The sequence below is a fragment of the Musca autumnalis genome, unplaced genomic scaffold, assembly GCF_047663935.1.
Source record: "Musca autumnalis isolate F117 unplaced genomic scaffold, ASM4766393v1 scaffold_5, whole genome shotgun sequence".
Lineage (NCBI taxonomy): Eukaryota > Metazoa > Arthropoda > Insecta > Diptera > Muscidae > Musca > Musca autumnalis.
The window spans coordinates 197,027,969-197,049,305 of record NW_027412088.1 but is presented as its reverse complement, the minus strand read 5'-3'; the positions used below and the strand labels follow the sequence as shown (position 1 = coordinate 197,049,305).

At 35.5% G+C, this 21,337-nt stretch overlaps 1 protein-coding gene across 11 annotated transcripts in view; it reads left to right on the top strand.

Moving 5' to 3' along the window:
• Positions 1 to 21,337, top strand: part of Vmat (Vesicular monoamine transporter) — a 111,260-nt gene that overhangs the window by 39,460 nt on the left and 50,463 nt on the right. The window contains exon 1 of one of the 11 annotated variants that reach the window (XM_073957624.1): positions 682 to 978. The exons of 9 other annotated variants lie outside the window; for them this stretch is intronic. The gene's annotated coding sequence lies outside the window, so the exon portion shown is untranslated. Of the gene's footprint in view, positions 1 to 681; positions 979 to 5,574; positions 5,914 to 21,337 lie in introns of those variants that run through there. One more of the 11 variants, XM_073957623.1, reaches the window with a different exon arrangement.

Genomic DNA, 21,337 nt, shown 5'->3' with positions numbered 1-21,337 from the left:
CAAGGAAAAAGAGCCAGAGTGAAAGAGAGAGAGAGATCAATTTTTTGTGTACACGTTCCTTAAATACTGGGATTTATGTGTGCTCACAAATAAATATTTTCATTTAGTTGTTGTCGTTTAAGATCTGAAAATACAGATCTTCAGTGACATGACAACTAATAAACAACAACAAAGCAATCTATATAAACCAAGCAATCAATGTGCGGCAACAGCAACAACAATGGGCCAAATCAGGGGTGGTATAATAATGGAAATAATTTTTAATAACAAAATCTCTTCTTTAATCCTTCTCTATCTTTAATCTTTTTATATTTCTTTATAAACTTGAAAAGTTTTACAATATTTTATTTATGAGAACAAACTAAAAGTAAATTTGAAAAGCATTATTTAATAATCATGTTTTTATTGACTCGATACCATGGCATATGAGTTGTGTCAGTAGTCATACGCCACATGATTAATGTGAAAGCCGGGGAGATTTACAACGATTATTAATTTTATCACTTGATATCATATACAAAAATTATTCCATCTTTACCATTAATTTCCACGCGATCCTCATATATCCATAGATAGGTAAATAGATCACTTTAAAATTTCTATACAAAAATGTCTTTTGAGTGATTCCTAGTCTACATTTTAAATGGTACTTTGTACATATTTGTTGTGAGTATTTTCATTATACGATCACCACCATCAGTCACATTAGAAAGCAAACAATTCCCGTAGATAAGTAAAAAAAAAAAAAATCCATTGGCAAAGAAAAATTAGAGAAAAAATGGAAATATATTTATTACAATATGTTGTCCAATAATTGTATATAATTTTCATGGGACAAAATGTATTTCCCATATTTCTGTCATTGTTTATATTTACCGAGACAAAGTCATACTCGGCGGCGGTTATTGTTGTTATTTACCGGGACAAATTGCTACATCTGTGCAGATCAGGCGTTACCGTTTATAAAGTGGAATTTTAGTGAGTTTAGAAACCAACAAATACTTTCTGGAGATATTTAAATATTAGAAAAATATATAAGAAGGTTCCTGATGAACTTTTTACATTTCCAAGTCCACAATAATCGTTATATATTATAGCTGATGCTGAAATTGAGTGAAGTATTAATATTTGATATTATACTTTTGTCTTTATAGAATGAAGATCAAATTTGTTTTGTGAAATTGTATATATTAATAATAGTTAAATTATAATTTTTGACCTGCATAAATTAAATACAATTGCAATTTTTTTCAAAGGTGTTACCTGTCGTATGACTACTGACACAACGTAAACGCCAACAATATAGTATTGAATGATGTTATGTTTTTTAAGATTTTTGGCTGAAAGAAAAAGTGAAATCTTCACCAGACAACATGTATTGTCAATATTTCTGTTATGTTTTATATATACCGAGACAAAGTGTTAATCTGAGGCAAAGATTGTTGTCGTTTACCTGGACAAATTATAGTCGAACTTCTCTATAACTCAGCATTTGGGAACGACTGTAATATACTGTGATACAGTGAAGTAGCAATATTTGATAGAATACATTTGCCTTACGGGTTTTTATGCAATTGCATATAATTAACAATAGTTTAAACATTTTAAAGCCGATGGATTAAAATAATTTTTTTCAAAGGTGGTACCTGTCGTATGACTACCGACACAACGTATACGCCAACAATACAGTATTGAATTATTTTATGTTGTTTTTTTTATGATTAACCGTTGCAAGAATAGAAAAGTAAATAAAAACTATAGAAATCCATTGGCAAAGATAATTAGACAAAAATGTAAATACTCGTATTTATATTTATTAGAATTTTCCGTTAGGCAACAGTAAGTCGTCTCCCAATAATTGTATAAAATTTTCATGGTACAACATGTGCTTCCCATGCTTCTATTATTGTTTATATTTACCAGGACGAAGGCATACTAGTCATACTCTGTGTCGTTTATTGGCGTTATTTACTGGGACAAAATAATACATCGTTATAGAGTGAAATTTTAGTAAGATTAAAAGCAATAAATATTTTTTGGAAATATTTAAAAATTATGAAAAGATGTAGAAGATATCAAAACGAACTCCATACATTCCCAAGTCCATAATACGGGTTAATGTATATTAAAGCTGAAACAGTGATAGAGTACGAAGTAGCAATATTTGATATTATAATATTGCCTTAGAAGGACAATAATCATATTTTTTGTGAAATTGTATATATTAACAATAGTTAAATTATAATTTTGGACCTGCATAAATTAATACAATTGCAATTTCTTTCAAAGGTGTTACCTGTCGTATGACTACTGACACAACGTATACGTCAACAATAAAGTATTGAATTATTTTATGTTTTGTTTCCTTTTTTATTTTCTGTTGAAAGAAAAAGAGAAATCTTCACCCGACAACATATTTCCCGGACAAAGTGATACTCTGTGTCGGACAGAATTCAAAGCGAAAGCACCAAGGCCTCTGTCGCCACCCCAAATTATAAAGGTAATTTTGTTGTTGTATTAGAAAAGATCATACTTGAACTCAATAAAGCCAATTATTATTTTATACAAAAGGATTGATACCGCTTTGTTTTTATTTATCTCTTTTCAATTTTCCTCACCAACGCTCTACATAAACATTCACTTTACTTTAAGGAATTATTATACCTTTGTGGATCGGGTCTTACCTTTTATAAAGTGAAATTATAGTTAGTTAAATACCAACAATACTTTCCGGAACGATTTAAAAATTACGAAAATATGAAGAAGAGGCTACAATGAACTCGTTACATTGCTACGGGTAAGGTTACATTAGGCAAACATTTGCTCCAGGGACCAGCAGTTTGCGCTAACTGAGAGCAAGTGAGCGTAAATAATGCATTGTAGTTTATGCTCACTTGTTCTTAGTAAGCGCACACTGTACCGTAGGGACATTCATGGAATTTCATGTAAATTTGAAAGACATTTTTCTTAGTAGGTACGTAATTTATTGTCTTCGTTAGTTATTTTAGCTGTTGCCGCAAAGTTTTAGAACTTTTGGTTCATTATTTCTGGCATGGACTTGCCACCAAAAATGTCGTACCATTGTTAAAAGCTCCCGCCCATGTTTCGATCAAATCGGTTACACCCTTTTTATAAAAATCATAAAAATGGAACAAAATAAAAATTAATTCAATACGGCATTGCTGGCGTATACGTTGTGTCACTAGTCATACGACGGGTAGCACCTCTGAAAGAATTTACTATTTTATTTAAATCTATTGAAGTTTGAAATTGTAATTAAACTTCGTTTTAGTTTATTAACACTGTATTCAATTTTTTATGGAGAGATCGGAAAAAGTTGTCTAACTTTAATTATGAAAGAAGATAACACCAGCTCCCCGAAGGATTTTTACATTTGATTTGCCCGAAGGTATTGTACCGTATGGACCTTCATAGAATTGCATGTAAATTTGAAAGACATTTTTCGATGTGCAAAGTTTCGGCTAAATCGCTTCTTAGCACGAAATTTATTGTCTTCGTTAGTTAATTTAGCTGTTGCTGCAAAGTTTTAGAACTTTTGGTTCATTATTTCAGGAAGTATGAACTTGCCCCCAAAAATGTCGTACCATGGTAAAAAGCTCGCCCCCCAAGTTTCGATCAAATCGGTTACTCCCTTTTATAAAAATCATAAAAAATGAACAAAAGAAAAAATAATTCAATACGGCATTGATGGCGTATACGTTGTTTCACTAGTCATACGACGGGTAGCACCTCCGAAATAATTAACTATTTTATTAAAATCTTGTATTAAAATTGTAATTAAACTTCATTTTAGTTTATTAACACTGTATTCAATTTTTGAGGGAGAGATCGGAAGAAGTTGTCTAACTTTATTTAATTATGAAAGAAGATTACACCAGCTCTCCGAAGGATTTTTAGATTTGATTTGCCCGAATATATTGTACCGTATGGACCTTCATGGAATTTCATGTACATTTGAAAGACATTTTTCGATGTTCAAAGTTTCGGCTAAATCGCTTCTTAGTACGTAATTTATTGTATTTTTTAGTTATTGGCTGTTGGCTGTTGCCGCAAAGTTTTAGAACTTTTGGTTCATTATTTCAGGAAATATGGACTTGCCCCCAAAAATGTCATACCATGGTAAAAAGCTCGCGCCCATAAAAATGAAACAAAATAACAATTAATTCAATACGGCATTGCTGGCGTATACGTTGTGTCAGTAGTTATACGACGGGTAGCACCTCTGAAAGAATTTACTATTTCATTTAAATCTATTGAAGTTTAAAATTGTAATTAAGCTATTTTTTAGTTTATTAACACTGTATTCAAATTTTGAATTTAATAAGGTATTTAACTGTTTTGTATTTAACCACTTTAATAGACCCCATCATTTATATTTCCCATAACAATGAACACATAAAGATCCCTGGTTATCACCAATTGCTCACTTTTCAATTGAATTGTCTAATTTCATTATCAATTCTCGCAAACAGCATCAATTACAATTTTCCTTTTCTTACTATTCATCTTTTACTTCTGTTGATAAATCAATCAATCATTTCCTATACCAAATGATGTACATACAAACATAGATCATAAACATTTATCATTCAATTGAATGTTTGTTCCGCAACAAATTGATTCATTTCCCAAGAATACAAAATATGAAGATCAGCAGAAAAATTCGTCACATTCGATCGCGTCACTAAAAGACGTGTCATTGTCACGTTTCTCTGTTCGAAATTAACGCAATTTTCTGCCGAGAGCCAAGGAAAATTAGAGAGCATCACTAAAAGGCTTGTCAAATGTTGACGTTTTTATATTTTCACGTGTCTCTTTATACAAAATCAAAGAGTAAAATATATAGCGCAGTTTTTGTGGTAAGGCAAGGAAAAAGAGCCAGAGTGAAAGAGAGAGAGATCAATTTTTTGCGTACACATTTCTTAAATGCTGGGATTTATGTGCTCACAAATATTTTCATTTAGTTGTTGTCGTTTAAGATCTGAAAATACAGATCTTCAGTGACATGACAACTAATAAACAACAACAAAGCAATCTATATAAACCAAACAATCAATGTGCGGCAATAGCAACAACAATGGGCCAAATCAGGGGTGGTATAATAATGGAAATAATTTTTAATATCAAAAATCTTCGGCACCCGCTGCATTTTTTGCTATCTTTAATCTTTTTATATTTTTCTTTATAAAACTTAAAGTAAATTTTGAAAAGCATTATTTAATGTTTTTATTGACTCGATACCTTGGCGTATGAGTTGTGTCAATAGTCATACGCCACATGATTAATGTGAAAGCCGGGAAGATTTACAACGATTTTTTTATTTATTTATATTCTTAAATGTTCACAATTTTATATTATGCCTCAGCGTCAAAATTTTTATTTTTATTAATTTTATCACCTGATATCACATAAACAAATTATTCCATATTTACCATTCATTTTCATACGATCCTCATATATCCACATATATAGGTAAATGGATCACTTTAAAATTTCTATACAAAAATGTCTTTTGAGTGATTCCTAGTCTACATTTTAAATGGTACTTTGTACATATTTGTTGTGAGTATTTCATTATACGAGCACCACCATCAGTCACATTAGAATGCAAACAATTCCCGTAGATAAGTAAACAAAAAAAAAATCCATTGGCAAAGAAAAATTAGAGAAAAAAATTGAAATATATTTATTACAATTCTCCGTTAGGCAACAATATGTTGTCCAATAATTGTATATAATTTTCATGGGACGCAATGTATTTCCCATATTTCTGTCATTGTTTATATTTACCGAGATAAAGTCATACTCGGCGGCGGTTATTGTTGTTATTTACCGGGACAAATTGCTACATCTGTGCAGATCAGGCGTTACCGTTTATAAAGTGTAATTTTAGTGAGTTTAAAAACCAACAAATACTTTCTGGAGATATTTAAATACTAGAAAAATATATAAGAACAACACAGTGAAATTGTAGTGAGTTTAAAATCCAACAAATATAATCTGGAGATATTTAAATATTAGAAAAATATTCCTGACGAACTTTTTCCATTTTGTAGTCCACAATAATCGTTATATGTTATAGCTGAATCTCTAATAGAGTGAAGTATCAATATTTGATATTATACTTTTGTCTTGGTGCAATGAAGATTATATTTGTTTTGTGAAATTGTATATATTAACAATAGTTAAATTATAATTTTAGACCTGTATAAATTAAATACAATGGCAATTTCTTTCAAAGGTGTTACCTGTCGTATGACTACTGTCGCAACGTATACGCCAACAATACGGTATTGAATGATGTTATGTTTTTTAAGATTTTTTGTTGAAAGAAAAGTGAAATCTTCATCAGACAACATGTATTTTCCATATTTCTGTAATCTATATATATACAAGATTAAAGTGATGATGTGATCTACAACGCCCAGACGAAACGGCTGAAGCTAGAATCCCCAAATTTTATGTGAGGATTAGTCTTGGGGCAAAGGTGCTCGATAAGGCTGGGTTTTTGGAAATTCGTCCTAGAAGGGTACGAAAAGTACTAAAATGTACTAAAAATGGTACCATTTGTGTGGGGGCCGACTAAGTATCAACGCCCAGACGAAACGGCTGAAGCTAGAATTCCCAAATTTTAGGTGAGGATTACTCTTGGGGCGAAGGTGCTCGATAAGGCTGGGTTTTTGGAAATTCGTCCTACAAGGGTGCGAAAAGCACTAAAATGTACTAAAAATGGTCAAATTTGTGTGGGGGACCGACTAGGAATCAACGCCCAGACGAAACGGCTGAAGCTAGAATTCCCAAATTTTGGGTGAGGATTAGTCTTGGGGCGAATGTGCTCGATAAGGCTGGGTTTTTGGAAATTCGTCCTACAAGGGTGCGAAAAGCACTAAAATGTACTAAAAATTTTCAAATTTGTGTGGCTGACCGCCTAATAATCAACGTCCAGACGAAACGGCTGAAGCTGGAAACCTGAAATTTTGTGTGAGGGTTAGTTTTGGGGCGAAGGTGCTCATTAAGGCTGGGTTTTTGGAAATTGGTCCTGCAAGGGTGCGAAAAGCACTATAATGTACTAAAAATTGTCAAATTTGTGTGGCTGACCGCCTAATAATCAACGCCCAGACGAAACGGCTGAAGCTAGAAACCTGGAATTTTGTGTGAGTGTTAGTCTTGGGGCGAAGGTGCTCGATAAGGCTGGGTTTTTGGAAATTTGTGCTACAAGGGTGCGAAAAGCACTAAAATGTACTAAAAATGGTAACATTTGTGTGGCTGACTGATTAATAATCAACGCTCAGACGAAACGGCTGAAGCTAGAATCTTGAAAATTTGGGTGAGGGTTAGACTTGTGGCGAAGGTGCCCGATAAGGCTGGGTTTTTGAAAATGTGTCCTAGAAGGGTGCGAAAAGTACTAAAATGTACTAACAATGGTGCTTTTTGTATGGCTGACTGATTAATAACACTGCTCAACAAAATTGAAAAAGTTGAATGTTTCAGACGAAGTTGCAGTTGTTTCTAGATGAAATCGGCGAGTTATTTTCAAATCCGGTCTCGGTTTTTCTCCATCAGCTCCTGTTTTTGAGATATAGCTCAAAATCGGTTTTTACGAGTTTTACCCAGACTTTCGTTATTTTCGGATACAAACAAATATTTTTTGTGGGTTTTTCGACATATATATATTAAGGAGATGTTCTACGCTCGATAAAAATCGTTTTTGAAATAATTATGGTGAGTATATATCAAAAAATATAGAAAATATACGACGGACCTTGTAAAAATTGCATATTTTGAGTACTTTAAGCTGTAATTACGTCATCAGTGGAAGTCATAGGATCTTCATATGGTACTCCGGATATGCTTAGGGTGTTTACTATATAATCCAGTATTGAAATGTATAATATAAAGTTCATAGCGCCCATGATTCCGCCATAACCTAAAAACCATCATGAAGACTGTCATTGAAAAGTTAATGGCTTATGTGGTAATGATATCATTGGTAAATGATTTCCCTTTAGCAGTCTTCATGGCGATTTTTAGGTTATGGCCGAATCATGGGCGCTATGAACTTTATATTATATATTTGAATACTGGACTATATAGTAGACGCCCTAAGCATATTTGCATTGCCATATGAAGATCCTATGACTTCCCCCGATGACGTAATTACAGCTTAAAGTACTCAAAATATGCAATTTTTACAAGGTCCGTCGTATATTTTCTATATTTTTTGATATATACTCACCATAACTATTTCAAAAACGATTTGTATCGAGCGTACAACATCTCCTTAATATATTAATGTCGAAAAACCCACAAAAAATATTTGTTTGTATCCGAAAATAACGAAAGTCTTGGTTAAACTCGTAAAAACCGATTTTGAGCTATATCTCAAAAACAAGAGCTGATGGGGAAAATCCGGGCCCGGATTTGAAAATAACTCGCCGATTTCATCTAGAAACAACCGCAACTTCGGTTGAAACAAAAGTCGTGTTGACCAGTGTAATCAACGCTCAGACGAAACGGCTGAAGCTAGAATCTTGAAATTTTGTGTGAGGGTTAATCTTGGGGCGAAGGTGCTCGATAAGGCTGGGTTTTTGGAAATTCGTCCTAGAAGGAAGCACTAAAATGTACTAAAAATTTTCTCATTTGTGTGGCTGACCGCCTTATAACACTGGTCAACACGACTTTTGTTTCAACCGAAGTTGCGGTTGTTTCTAGATGAAATCGGCGAGTTATTTTCAAATCCGGGCCCGGATTTTCCCCATCAGCTCTTGTTTTTGAGATATAGCTCAAAATCGGTTTTTACGAGTTTAACCAAGACTTTCGTTATTTTCGGATACAAACAAATATTTTTTGTGGGTTTTTCGACATTAATATATTAAGGAGATGTTGTACGCTCGATACAAATCGTTTTTGAAATAGTTATGGGGAGTATATATCAAAAAATATAGAAAATATACGACGGAGCTTGTAAAAATTTCATATTTTGAGTACTTTAAGCTGTAATTACGTCATCACGTTAAGTCATAGGATCTTCATATGGCAATGCGGATATGCTTAGGGTGTCTACTATATAGTCCAGTATTCAAATATATAATATAAAGTTCATAGCGCCCATGATTCGGCCATAACCTAAAAATCGCCATGAAGACTGCTAAAGGGAAATCATTTACCAATGATATCATTACCACATAAGCCATTAACTTTTCAATGACAGTCTTCATGATGGTTTTTAGGTTATGGCGGAATCATGGGCGCTATGAACTTTATATTATACATTTCAATACTGGATTATATAGTAAACACCCTAAGCATATCCGGAGTACCATATGAAGAGCCTATGACTTCCCCCGATGACGTAATTACAGCTAAAAGAACTCAAAATATGCAATTTTTACAAGGTCCGTCGTATATTTTCTATATTTTTTGATATATACTCGCCATAATTATTTCAAAAAAGATTTGTATCGAGCTTACAACATCTCCTTAATATATTAATGTCGAAAAACCCACAAAAAGTATTTGTTTGTATCCGAAAATAACGAAAGTCTGGATAAAACTCGTAAAAACCGATTTTGAGCTATATCTCAAAAACAAGAGCTGATGGAGAAAACTCGGGACCGGATTTGAAAATAACTCGCCGATTTCATCTAGAAACAACTGCAACTTCGTCTGAAACATTCAACTTTTTCAATTTTGTTGAGCAGTGTAATCAATGCCCAGACGAAACGGATGAAGCTAGAAGCTTGAAATTTTGAGTGTAGGTTGGTGTTGGTATGTAGGCGTGAGATAAGGCTCGGTTTTTGGAAATTCGAACTGGAAGGGTACGAAAAGTACTAAATGGTACTAAATATGGTACCTTTTGTATTAGGCAAACGGGAAAAGCTAGAACTCTGAAATTTGGGATGAGGGTCACTGGTGGAGAGTTAGAAAGATGTACCAAAGGGTTTTTGGAATTTCGACCTAGAAGTGTACGAAAAGTACTAAAAGTTATAAAATTTAGTACCAGTTGTATATTTTGAACGGCTATAGCTAGAATCTTGAAATTTGGTAGGAAATAAAGGATGGGAGGTGGTGTTTATGAAAGGAAATTCGTTCTCATGTGTACGAAAAGTACTAAAGTGTACTAAATTTAGTACAATTTGGATTTGAGTGAACGGATAAAGCTGGAAACTTGAATTTTAAAATTAAGACTACTATTGAAGAGTAGGATTGAGATATGAGGGTTATTTTTGGAAATTCGTACTTATGTGTACGAAAAGTACTAAATTTGGTACAATTTGGATTTGGGTGAATGGATAGAGGTGGAATCCTGAAATTTTGAATTGTTATTACTGTTAGAGTATAGGATTGAGGTAGTTTTGAAAATTTGTACTTATTCGAACGAAAAGTAATAAACGGTTGTGAATTTGGTACAATTTGGATTTGGGTGAATGAATATAGGTGGAATCCTGTAATTTGGAATCAAGATTACTGTTGGACTCTAGGATTGAGTTAATCTTGGAAATTCGTACCTATGGGTACGGAAAATACTAAATTTGGTACAATGGTACTAAATTTGGTGCAATTTAAATTTAGGTAAACGGACAGAGCTGGAATCTTGAAATATTGAATTAAGATTTCTATTGGGCTGTAGGATTGAACAAGTTGTGGAAATTTGTACGAAAGTACTAAATGGTACTCAATTTGGATTTGGGTGCACGGATAGAGCTGGAATCCTGAAATCTGGAATTAAGGTTACTGATGGAGTGAAGGATTGAGGTAGTTTTGGAAATTCATACTTATGGGTACGGAAGGTACTAAATGTACTAAATTTGGTACAATTTGGATTTGGGTGAAAAGATAGAGCTGGAATCCTGAAATTTATAAATAAAGTTACTTATGGGGTGTAAGATTGAGGTAGTTTTGGAAATTCGTACTTATGGGTACGGAAAGTACTAAATGGTACTAACTTTGGTATACTTTAGATTTGGGTGAACGAATAGAGCTGGAATCCTGAAATTTGGAATTAAGATTACTCTTGGACTGTAGGATTGAGTTAGTCTTGGAAATTCGTACTTATGTGTACGGAAAGTACTAAATTTGGTACAATTAAAATGTACGTGGACCGATAGAGCTGGAATCCTGAAATTTGGAATTATAATTACGGTACGGAAAGTACTAAAATTTAACAAGTTTTGTACATTTTGGATTTGGGTAAACAGATAGAGCTGGAATCCTGAAATTTATAATTAAGATTACTTATGGAGTGTAGGATTGAGATAGTTTTGGAAATTCGTACTTATGGGTATGGAATGTACTAAATGACACTTAATTTAGTACAATCTATATTTGGGTGAACGGATAGAGCAGGAATCCTGGAATTTCGAGTTAAGGTTATTGTTGGAGTGTAGGGTTAAAGAAGTTTTGGAAATTCGTACTTATGGGCACGGAATGTACTAAGTGGTACTAAATTGGTACAATTTATATTTGGGTGAACGGAGAGAGCTGGAATCCTGAATTTTAGATTACTGTTGGAGTGTAGGACAGAGATAGTTTTGGAAGTTCGTATTTATGGTTACGAAAAGTACTAAATGGTACTTAATTTCGTACAATTAAGTTTTAGGTGGACGGATAGGGTAGTATCCTGAAATTTGGAATTACTGTTGGAGATAGTTATTGAAATTCGTACTTTCATACGAATGGTATTATGAATAGAGATGGAATTCGGAAATTTGGTATTATAGACCCTCTTGATGTGTAGGGTTGAGATATGGATGTGGTTGTGGATATACTTACAAAATTACAAAATGGCACAGAATTTGGTTAAAACTGTTATTGTGTAAATTAGTAGAGTTGAAATTGTGAAATTCGATATTATGTGTACGTACTTATGTATACGAAAAATACTAAATTGCGGTTGGGATTATGTTTTGGATAAAAGGCAGTAGTTTTTTAACTTATACATATTATAGGTACTGAATTTGGTACCAGTTTGGCGTTGAAGGGATAAAGTGGAATTTCGAATTGTTGTTGAGGGATGGTGTTGGTCTTTACAAAATTGCAATCAATTTGGTGTTGGGCTAAGGAATATGTATATTATCTATTTGACAGGTTCATTTTTAGAAGTGGTCGTACAATAAATGTACTAGGAGTATTAAGTAATACTAAATATTGAAGCAGTGAGGATCACTGTTGAGATTGGATCAGAATGTTTATTAAAATCCACCTTTAAATGTATGAAAGGTTTCCACATGTAATACTATTGACATTGGGTGAACAAGTAGAGCTAAAACTGTAACAAGCTAATGAGCTAAGGTTCTGGATTCTAAAAATTGTACTGAATAATGTTCTATTGTTTCTATGTTAACACGAATTCGGTTTCTAAATAATGTAATAATTGTTTCACAAACATCCCAGACGGGACAAGGGAGACTTCTCTCATATCAGTGAGTGCACCCCGATTCATATTAGATCAATGATATGGCACGTACTGATTATCTTCGAGTCCGAACGGCGTGCCTTACGACACCATTTGTAGAGAAGTTTTACTGACTGAAATACTCAGTAAGTGTCGCCAACATTACTGAGGGGTATTTTGCAACCGTCGAAAATTTTATGTTGCCTGACCGGGGAATCGATCGGTTTTCTACATTTTGATATCACAAATTCCAAAATTCGGACTGAAATTTAAAATGTAGGTCGTTGTTGACGTGTAGAGGTCTTTTTTTTTTGTGATTCGAACAAAACATGCACGAACAGTACTTGAAAGAAATTAAATATCAATTTAAATAGCTATAAGTACATAAAAATGTTCAGTGTTCACCATATTAAATGTTTATTTGAATATTATATCTTTTTCGCATACGAAGTAGCGGGCATTTTGCTAGTGTTTTATATATACCGAGACAAAGTGTTACTCTGAGGCAAAGCTTGTTGTCATTTACCTGGACAAATTATAGTCGAAGTTCTTTATAACTCAGCATTTGGGGACGACTAGTTGTGTGAAACACGCGTAGCGTATCATTTTAAAGTGAAATTTTAGTGAGTTGAAAAATAAACAAAAAAAAAAAAAAAATACTTTCAAATATACACAAAATGCAGTGAAAAAACATCATAAAAATGTTTTTATTTTTGTATTACTACAACACGTTTTGTATTTTTGTTTACAAAGGGACATGGGAAAATTTTCCACCAAAACCTGTAGTCAGACATAGAGACGACATTGTGTTTGCTAATTTTGTTTATTACGATAAGAATATTTAATTTGTTTACACTCAATTATTGCAACACGTCATTTAATGTAATTCATCTCCGAAAACAATATAATACAAATGTTAAAGTCAGCTTGATCAAAAAACAAGTAAAAAAGAATCAGTCAATAACCTCAGATTATGGGTGTACAAAAATAATAATAACAGTAGATGTGGACCTAACAGTACAATAGATTTTTTAATTGCATTTACGTAGGTGACAATAGACGTTTTGGAAATATCCAACGTTGTGGGGTAGGTATTTTAAAGAGCGGGTCTAATTATTTTACTGACGCGCTCAATTAATACATTCCCCACCCATGAAAACCATAAAACGTAGGAATGTGCCTACTTCGATGGGTAGTAACCACAATGCTATGTAGTCAGTTGAGTAGGTTTGGCAGGGCAATAATAAATGTGTTGTGTGTCGTCCTGGCCTGTACCACATGCTGGGAAGGTACGTAAGTAAGTAAGCCTCGAGAGGGTGGAATGTAGAAAGGGTACAGGTTAAACAGTTCCGGAGATATCACTGCCTGTTTCACTCTAAGGATCTTCGACTTTCTGTTCTTGAGTTCCAAGTATGTCCACACAAAGGTGTTCGATGATTCAAGCGTCACCAACACTGTCATATCGTTTATTCTAGTTGTATCCTCGACTGACATGTGTGGTTAGTAGGCGGTAGGCAGGGCAATAGAATAGGTGTTGTGTGTCATCTTGGCCTTTACCACATGCTGGGAAGGTAAGTAAGTAAGCCTCGAGAGGGTGGAATATAGAAAAGGTACTGTTTAAACAGTTCCGGAGACATCACTGCCTGTTTCACTCTAAGGATCTTCGACTTTCTGTTCTTGAGTTCCAAGTATGTTCACACAAAGGCGTTCGATAACACTATGCAACACTGAAAATGCAAACAACTTTTAGTATGCATTTTTTGAAAGTACACATTTAGACTACAAAAACCCTAGTAGGGTTTTGTCCTGTCAGATCCAGTTCGGATTTTATGGCCTCATCTAAACCGGGCTAAATCTACACTTTTTTGCATTTATCAGTCCTTTATCTCAGAAACGAATAGGAATTTGGCCTTGCTGTCTTTAGCAATATTGTAGCTCTAATCTAGTAGAACTTATCTTTTGAAAAAAACCACATAAGAAAAACTCCATCTAGGGCATTAAAATCTGTAAAATATAAAAAAATGTTACATAATTGCTGAAATTCTAGTCAGTATCGGCTAAACTATTGGGAGTTGAACCAAGTAACCTGTTGCAAAAATCTTCCAAATAAAGTTCTCAACAATTCTTTAGAACATTCTGAAACTCGAAAATGCTAACTTAATGTTGTTTCAGCGGTATTTTGCATCATATCTTTTACAACACGTATTTCAAACACAGTTCACACCAAAAGTTAATTCTCGCATTGCGGATTTCACCGCACCATTGACATATTTATTAAATCGTCGTTGATAAATATACTGAAAACAACGTGATAGAGGCATTTTACAACAATGGCATGTTCTGAAGAGTTGTTTATTACATTCCAGGGAATATTTTTCCAAAAGAAAATATTCAGAAAAAATTAATGGTTTTGGAGATACGGTGCGAAATGTATAAAAATTGTGGAATTTTTACATATATTTTGAAATTTGAGGCAATAAATGTAGTTTTTCGAGTTCATTATTTCTCAAAATATTTTATTCTTGTCCTTGTCTACAAATTTGCTTCAGAGGTCAGAAGAAGATTCGCATTGGTTTCAGAGATATAGCCCCGAATTTCTTTAAAAACTCAATATTTAACCATCTTTAGATGGGGCCATAAAATCCGAGCAGGATCTGACACAACAAAACCCAACTAGGGTTTCTTGTCGTTTGGATCTGTATTTTCAAAAAATCCTCAGTTCGAATTGTTTGCACAAGATCACCTTAAAAATGTTGCACAGGGTAATTCAAGCGCCACCAACACTGTCATATTGCATGGCTTATTCTAGTTGAATCCTCGACTGGCAAGTGTGGAGATGGCGTGTAGCCTACAGAACCCATGTTGATGATCGGCAACTTGATAGCTATTTCTGATGCTAGAAAAGCGTCAAAAGTCTTTCGTACTGGCGTCAGAAGCGAAAGGGGTCTGCACGATTCAGCTTGGCTGACATCCTTGCCTGGCTGGGGTAGTGCGACCACTCTGCTCACTTTCCAGATTTCGGGCATGTTTCTGCATTACCAGCCTAAAGCTTTGAATGATTTAGTGTCTCTAAAGACATTTGCAACAACATCCGTTGCAAATTGTGGTGGTTTCCCCTCGGCAGCAAGAGATCTAATGTGACGTAGTAGTCTTTTCTTCGACCTGTCACTCTCTGATTTCTCGACATAACTTCCTTCGGATTAGTTAGTCAGTGTAATGTCGCCAAACCTGACTGAGATCCTATATTCCTTCATTCCAGGGTTCAAGAGTGTCTTAACCGTTGACCACAATTAACTAATTCTGACCACCTGTTCCGCTTGTACCTTTTAACTTCAAGTGTTAGCTTCCTAACGTAGGGGATGAGAGATACCAAGGAACGGTCCTGACCGGCTTTAACATGGCAAAGTCCAGGATTTATCCTGGTCCCTCTCTCATCTCGAGTGGACACTGACCTCCCCGTGGTGTCACCTGGGGAGCTGCCTTTAACACCCGTTAAAGGTAGTGAGCTAACAGGTGCCGCGCGTTCACCCATAAGAACGTTAAAAACTTGGGTTTGGGCGCCGGGTTAGTAACCCTCCCCTAGAAAAAGCAGCATACTATGAAAAAACAAAAGAAAAGAAAAACAAATCCCTCTAAAGTTGACGACCCCCGCAAAAGTTTTAAGGACCATGATCTGCCAATCTGCACCTGGAATGTTCGCACACTTTATAGAGAAGGTGCAGTTTACGCACTGGCAGATGTACTTGAAAAGTACAAGGCCGATATTACTGCCATACAGGAAATACGATGGATTGGGAAAGGCGTCACAACAACACCTAAAGGTGACGCACTGTATTATAGCTGCCCTTACGTAAAGCATGAGTTTGGTTGCGGATTCGTAGTTAGTCGGAGACTAAAACATCTGGTATCCAGCTTCACCCCAGTGAATGAAAGACTTGCTGCAATTCGAATAAAAGCTAAATTCTTCAACATCAGCTTTATTTGCGCTCATGCTCCCACTGAAGAAAAGGACGAACAGACCAAAGATATATTTTACGAGCGCTTAGAAGAAACATATGACCGTTGCCCTGCCCATGACATTAAAATTATTCTAGGCGATTTTAATGCCAAAATTGGAAAGGAGAATATCTTTGGCCCAACAGTCGGGAAATTCAGTCTCCACAGTGAAACATCTGACAATGGTATGAGGCTGATAGACTTTGCAGCTGCAAAAAACATGGTTAGCAGTACCAGATTTAATCATCTCGATATTCATAAGGGCACGTGGCTGTCTCCAGATCAGAAAACAAGAAACCAAATTGATCATGTTGTGATAGATGGAAGACATTCATCGAGCGTGTTGGATGTACGATCGTTCCGAGGCGCAAACATTGATTCGGACCACTACCTTGTTGCAGCAAAGGTACGCACCCGCTTAAACGTTGCAAACAAAGTACGAACAGACACAACACGAAAGTTAGACATCGGTAAGCTGCAATCACAACAGATAGCCACAGCATATTCCACTCAACTAGCCCAATTGCTTAATTAAAGCACTCCTCATCCCGATAACATATCAGCGCAATGGCAAAGCATTGCCCACTTCATGCAAACAGCCGCAAAATCCATACTTGGATACCAGAGACCTCCACCAAGGAATCCATGGTATGATCAGGAGTGTCGTGCTGTCACCGAAGAGAAAAATGCGGCATATAGGGCTACTTTACAATCCGTAGCAACGCGTAGCGCACGAGAGTGATACAGGGAGAAAAGGAGAGAGGAGAAACGTCTTTTCCGCAGATAGATGGAAATGCGGGAGTGTGAAAAAATCGAGATGTACAGGAGCCAGAATGAAGTCCAACAATTCTACCAAAGAGTCAAGCATCAAACTGATGGCTTTGGTACAGGCACATCTTCCTGCAGAGACCAGCAAGGTAATTTGGTAACTGATACAGATAGTGTACTCAGGATATGGAAAGAACATTTTTCAAATCTGTTGGTATCCAATAGCAGCGAAGACGACGAAGATACCACAGTCCCAATCCCAGAAGATGGTATTGTATGTATACCGCCCAGCCAAGATGAGGTAAAGGCAACAATAAATCGGCTGAAGAATAATAAGGCAGCAGGGGCCGATGGCTTACCAGCCGAGCGGTTCAAAACCGGAGGCGACACGCTGATAAGGTGTATTCATCAGCTAGTTAGCACCATCTGGCAGGAAGAACGAGTACCCGACGGTTGGAACCTGAGTATCCTGTGCCCCGTCCACAAGAAGGGAGATAAGACTGTATGCTCTAACTATAGGGGCATAAGTCTACTCCCGATTGCCTACAAGATCGTGTCGGGGATATTGTGCGAACTACTAAAGCCTATGGTCAACGAGATAATTGGACCATACCAATGTGGCTTTAGACCTGGCAAGTCCACCATTGACCAGATATTTACCCTGCGGCAAATCCTGGAGAAGACCCAAGAGATGCAGATCGATACCTACCACCTTTTTGTCGATTATAAAGCAGCCTTCGACATCCCACTAAGTTCAAAGGTGTTCCAGGCCATGTCTGAATTTGGTATCCCCGCAAAGCGCATTCGGCTTCGTAAAATGACTTTAACTGACACGAGATCCTCAGTTAAAATAGGAAAGAACCTCTCCGAAGAATTTTGTACCAAAAGAGGTTTTAGGCAAGGAGACAGCCTCTCGTGTGATCTCTTCAACATCCTGCTGGAAAAGGTTATTCGAGGGGCAAACGTCAAAAGAAGTGGCACAATCTACACCAATAGCCACATGTTACTTGCTTATGCTGATGATATAGACATCATGGGACGATCAGTAAAAGAAGTAACATATAACTTTATCAAGGTCGAAGGAGGATCTGCTAAAGTGGGTCTGGCGGTAAACGGCGGGAAGGTTAAGTTGATGGTGTCGATGTGCAATGCGTCCATAGAGATCGGGCCAACTGTTGACGTTGGTTCCTATAATTTTGAGGTAGTAAAAGACTTCGTATACCTCAGCACCGTCGTAAACACAACAAACGACATCAGTTGTGAAATAAAAAGAAGAATTGCATTGGCCAACAGATGCTACTTTGGTTTAAGTAAGCAGTTTAAAAACAAAGCCACATCTCGTCAAACAAAAATAACGCTCTACAAAACACTGATACTACCCGTGCTGATGTATGGTTCCGAAGCCTGGGTACTTGCGCAAGCAGACATGGCAGTGCTTGGTGTGTTTGAGAGAAAAATTACCGCAAGAAATAATGGCCAAAATAAATATGGACTTCGAGTTTGAGTACGTCTAATGTCTCCTTTCAGATTGAATCATTTTTCTTTGATTCCTAATTTCAAAACTTCCTTCCAACAAATTTGGCAGCTTTTCAGTATCATAAAACTTTTGAATAACGCTCTTTTAACAACAAATTGCAACTGTAAATATTATTTAATTAAGACAAAGTATTTACTTTTGTCTATTTTTATGCAAACTTTCTCCAATAACATTGTCAAATGAGATTTCACATTCTAATTGACTTGTCTAAAAGTCAACGGAAATTTGTTGTTGTTTCCATAGCCCCCCAAAAATTGGTCCAATGCGAAAATTGAGTGAGTGAATGAATGGCGTTCCATAATTTGTTGATGACATTAGAAAATAAATTGCTTGGAAAAACTTTGGGCCAATCGAGCAGAAGACAACAACAGCTAACAACAGAAAGTGTGTGTTATTTTATTGACAATCATCTAGAGACGATGATGAAAGATACTGCTGCTGCCGCTGTCAATGTAAATGAATTAAATTATGAAAATTCAATTTTCTATTTTTCAGAAGATGTAAATGACATAGAAAATAGCATGTCAACACAACGACAACAACACCAAGTGTGGCAAGTGGTAGAGTGTGGATGAATTGATTTTCCCCTTACCGGTATTCTTTCTCACAGGCATTTTGTGTGAAGATACAGACAATAATATGCTGAAAGGCATATCAATGCCTCCTATTATGTCAAAAATTGTGTGGGAGTGAGTGTTGGTTATGCTTTGAGCAAAATGTTGTTGTATGACATTGACAGTCAATTGAAGCATCACTTCATTTTCTTCCTTCACGAAATTAGCCTGCATGTCAAATAATGTGAGAAAATTTGTTAAAATGTTCCTTGAGTTTTCCTTAGAAATCATCAGACGTTTTATTATTGTGTGTTAATTTAGCCAAGACCTTATTCTCCTTTATAAATTTAATTAGCAAATAATTATTTTATTCCTAGGCTAATTTAGTTTTGAACAAATTATATTCAAACTTCATTTTAATTCATTCATTGCAGCAAGTCTGTGGGGGCAGGGGAAATTTACATTTCCAACTGTTCCAATTCAAATGTAATTCAAATTCATTAGAAAGCTGTAATTGTTTTATTAGCAGCTGGCTGCCGATCATCATAAAGTGGCATCATAAATAGTCTCTGTTGACTCAAATTCACAGTTTTATAGCTTTACAATGATTGAAATGCTTTGGGAACTGCTTTAACAATTGAAACTGCTGCTACTCATAAAGTTTTTGGTGTTGTTATTGGTGCTAACACGATACGTTTTACACCACAGCTTCGGAAAAATGAGTTAATATGTCAAATAACTGACATTGTTTGTTTTTTTTTTTGTTTGCTATTATGGGAGTTGAAATACAATGTTTTGATATTAAAAATAGGTATTTCAATAATTAATTTGTGTGGGAATTTTAGCTTCTAGTTCTAAAGTGTGACACTATGATATTTATGGTGCTTTTGTTTTGGTCCAAAAACACGTAACACATGGAATTAGTGATGAAAAAGTAATCTTCCAAGTCTTATTTTTGAGAAAATATAGTCTATAGATTAAGAAGTGCCTCTGCTCCTTACTAGTTCACCTTGAAACCATGGTAACTCTGTGCGACAAAAAAAAATTACAAGGAAAATCGAGTAGATTATGAAAGTAGAGCTAAAAATATGAGACACGTGTATCGGCGTTTTTAAAGTTTACGTCGGAAAGTAACCAAAATAGGCGGGACAAGTTCCGCCCATTTTTAATTTCTTCGAAATATTCGAATTAAGATATCTTGGAATCCTTGCATTTCATGTATATATTGTCTTTGGCAACTTTACTCAGGAGGGTATGGGGACTATTTTTGACAAAAATTTTAACTCTCATGCGGTTCATCAAAGGGGTATTTTTTGTCCTTTTTTTGAAAATCTTTCAAAAACTCCTTAAAAATGTGATCGTATCAAATCCAAATATTCTACAAAATTGTTCTCCATAAGATTTTACTATAGGTCTCAGAATACACCAAATCTGTAACTCTTGAAGACATTGCAACAGTTTTAACAAACTGAACTAAATTGATTTTAGGACAACATTTCATTTTCTTACTTACTTAGCTGGCCCATTACAGAACATATGTTCCATAGACCGAACTAAGAAAAGATCTCCAATTCTCTCTGTTTAGTGCTTCGCTTTCTGGAATACCGCGCCTTCTCATCTGTTCATCCACTTGTTTGCGCCATCTATTCTGTGGCCTGCCAATTCTGCGTGCACCGCCATGCGGCCCGAATTTATACGCCTTTTTAGAGGGTTCATCATCACTCATTCTTATGATATGGCCTAGCCAACGCAATTCGATACGTTTATCTATACTGATGTCGTTGTATAGCTTATACAGCTCGTGGTTCAAGTGACGTCGATATTCACCGTTAACGCAGATTGGTCCGTAGATCTTTCGAAAAAAATTTCACTCAAACACGCCAAGCACTGCCTTATCTGCTTGTGCAAGTACCCAGGCTTCGGAACCATACACCAGCACGGGTAGTATCAGTGTTATTTAAAGCGTTTTTGCGGAAGTTTTTGCGTATTCTGAATACGTATGTATTTAGGGGGTTTTAAAAATGTTGGGCATTTGAACCGACAAAAATTTTGATTAGGATTAAAGAT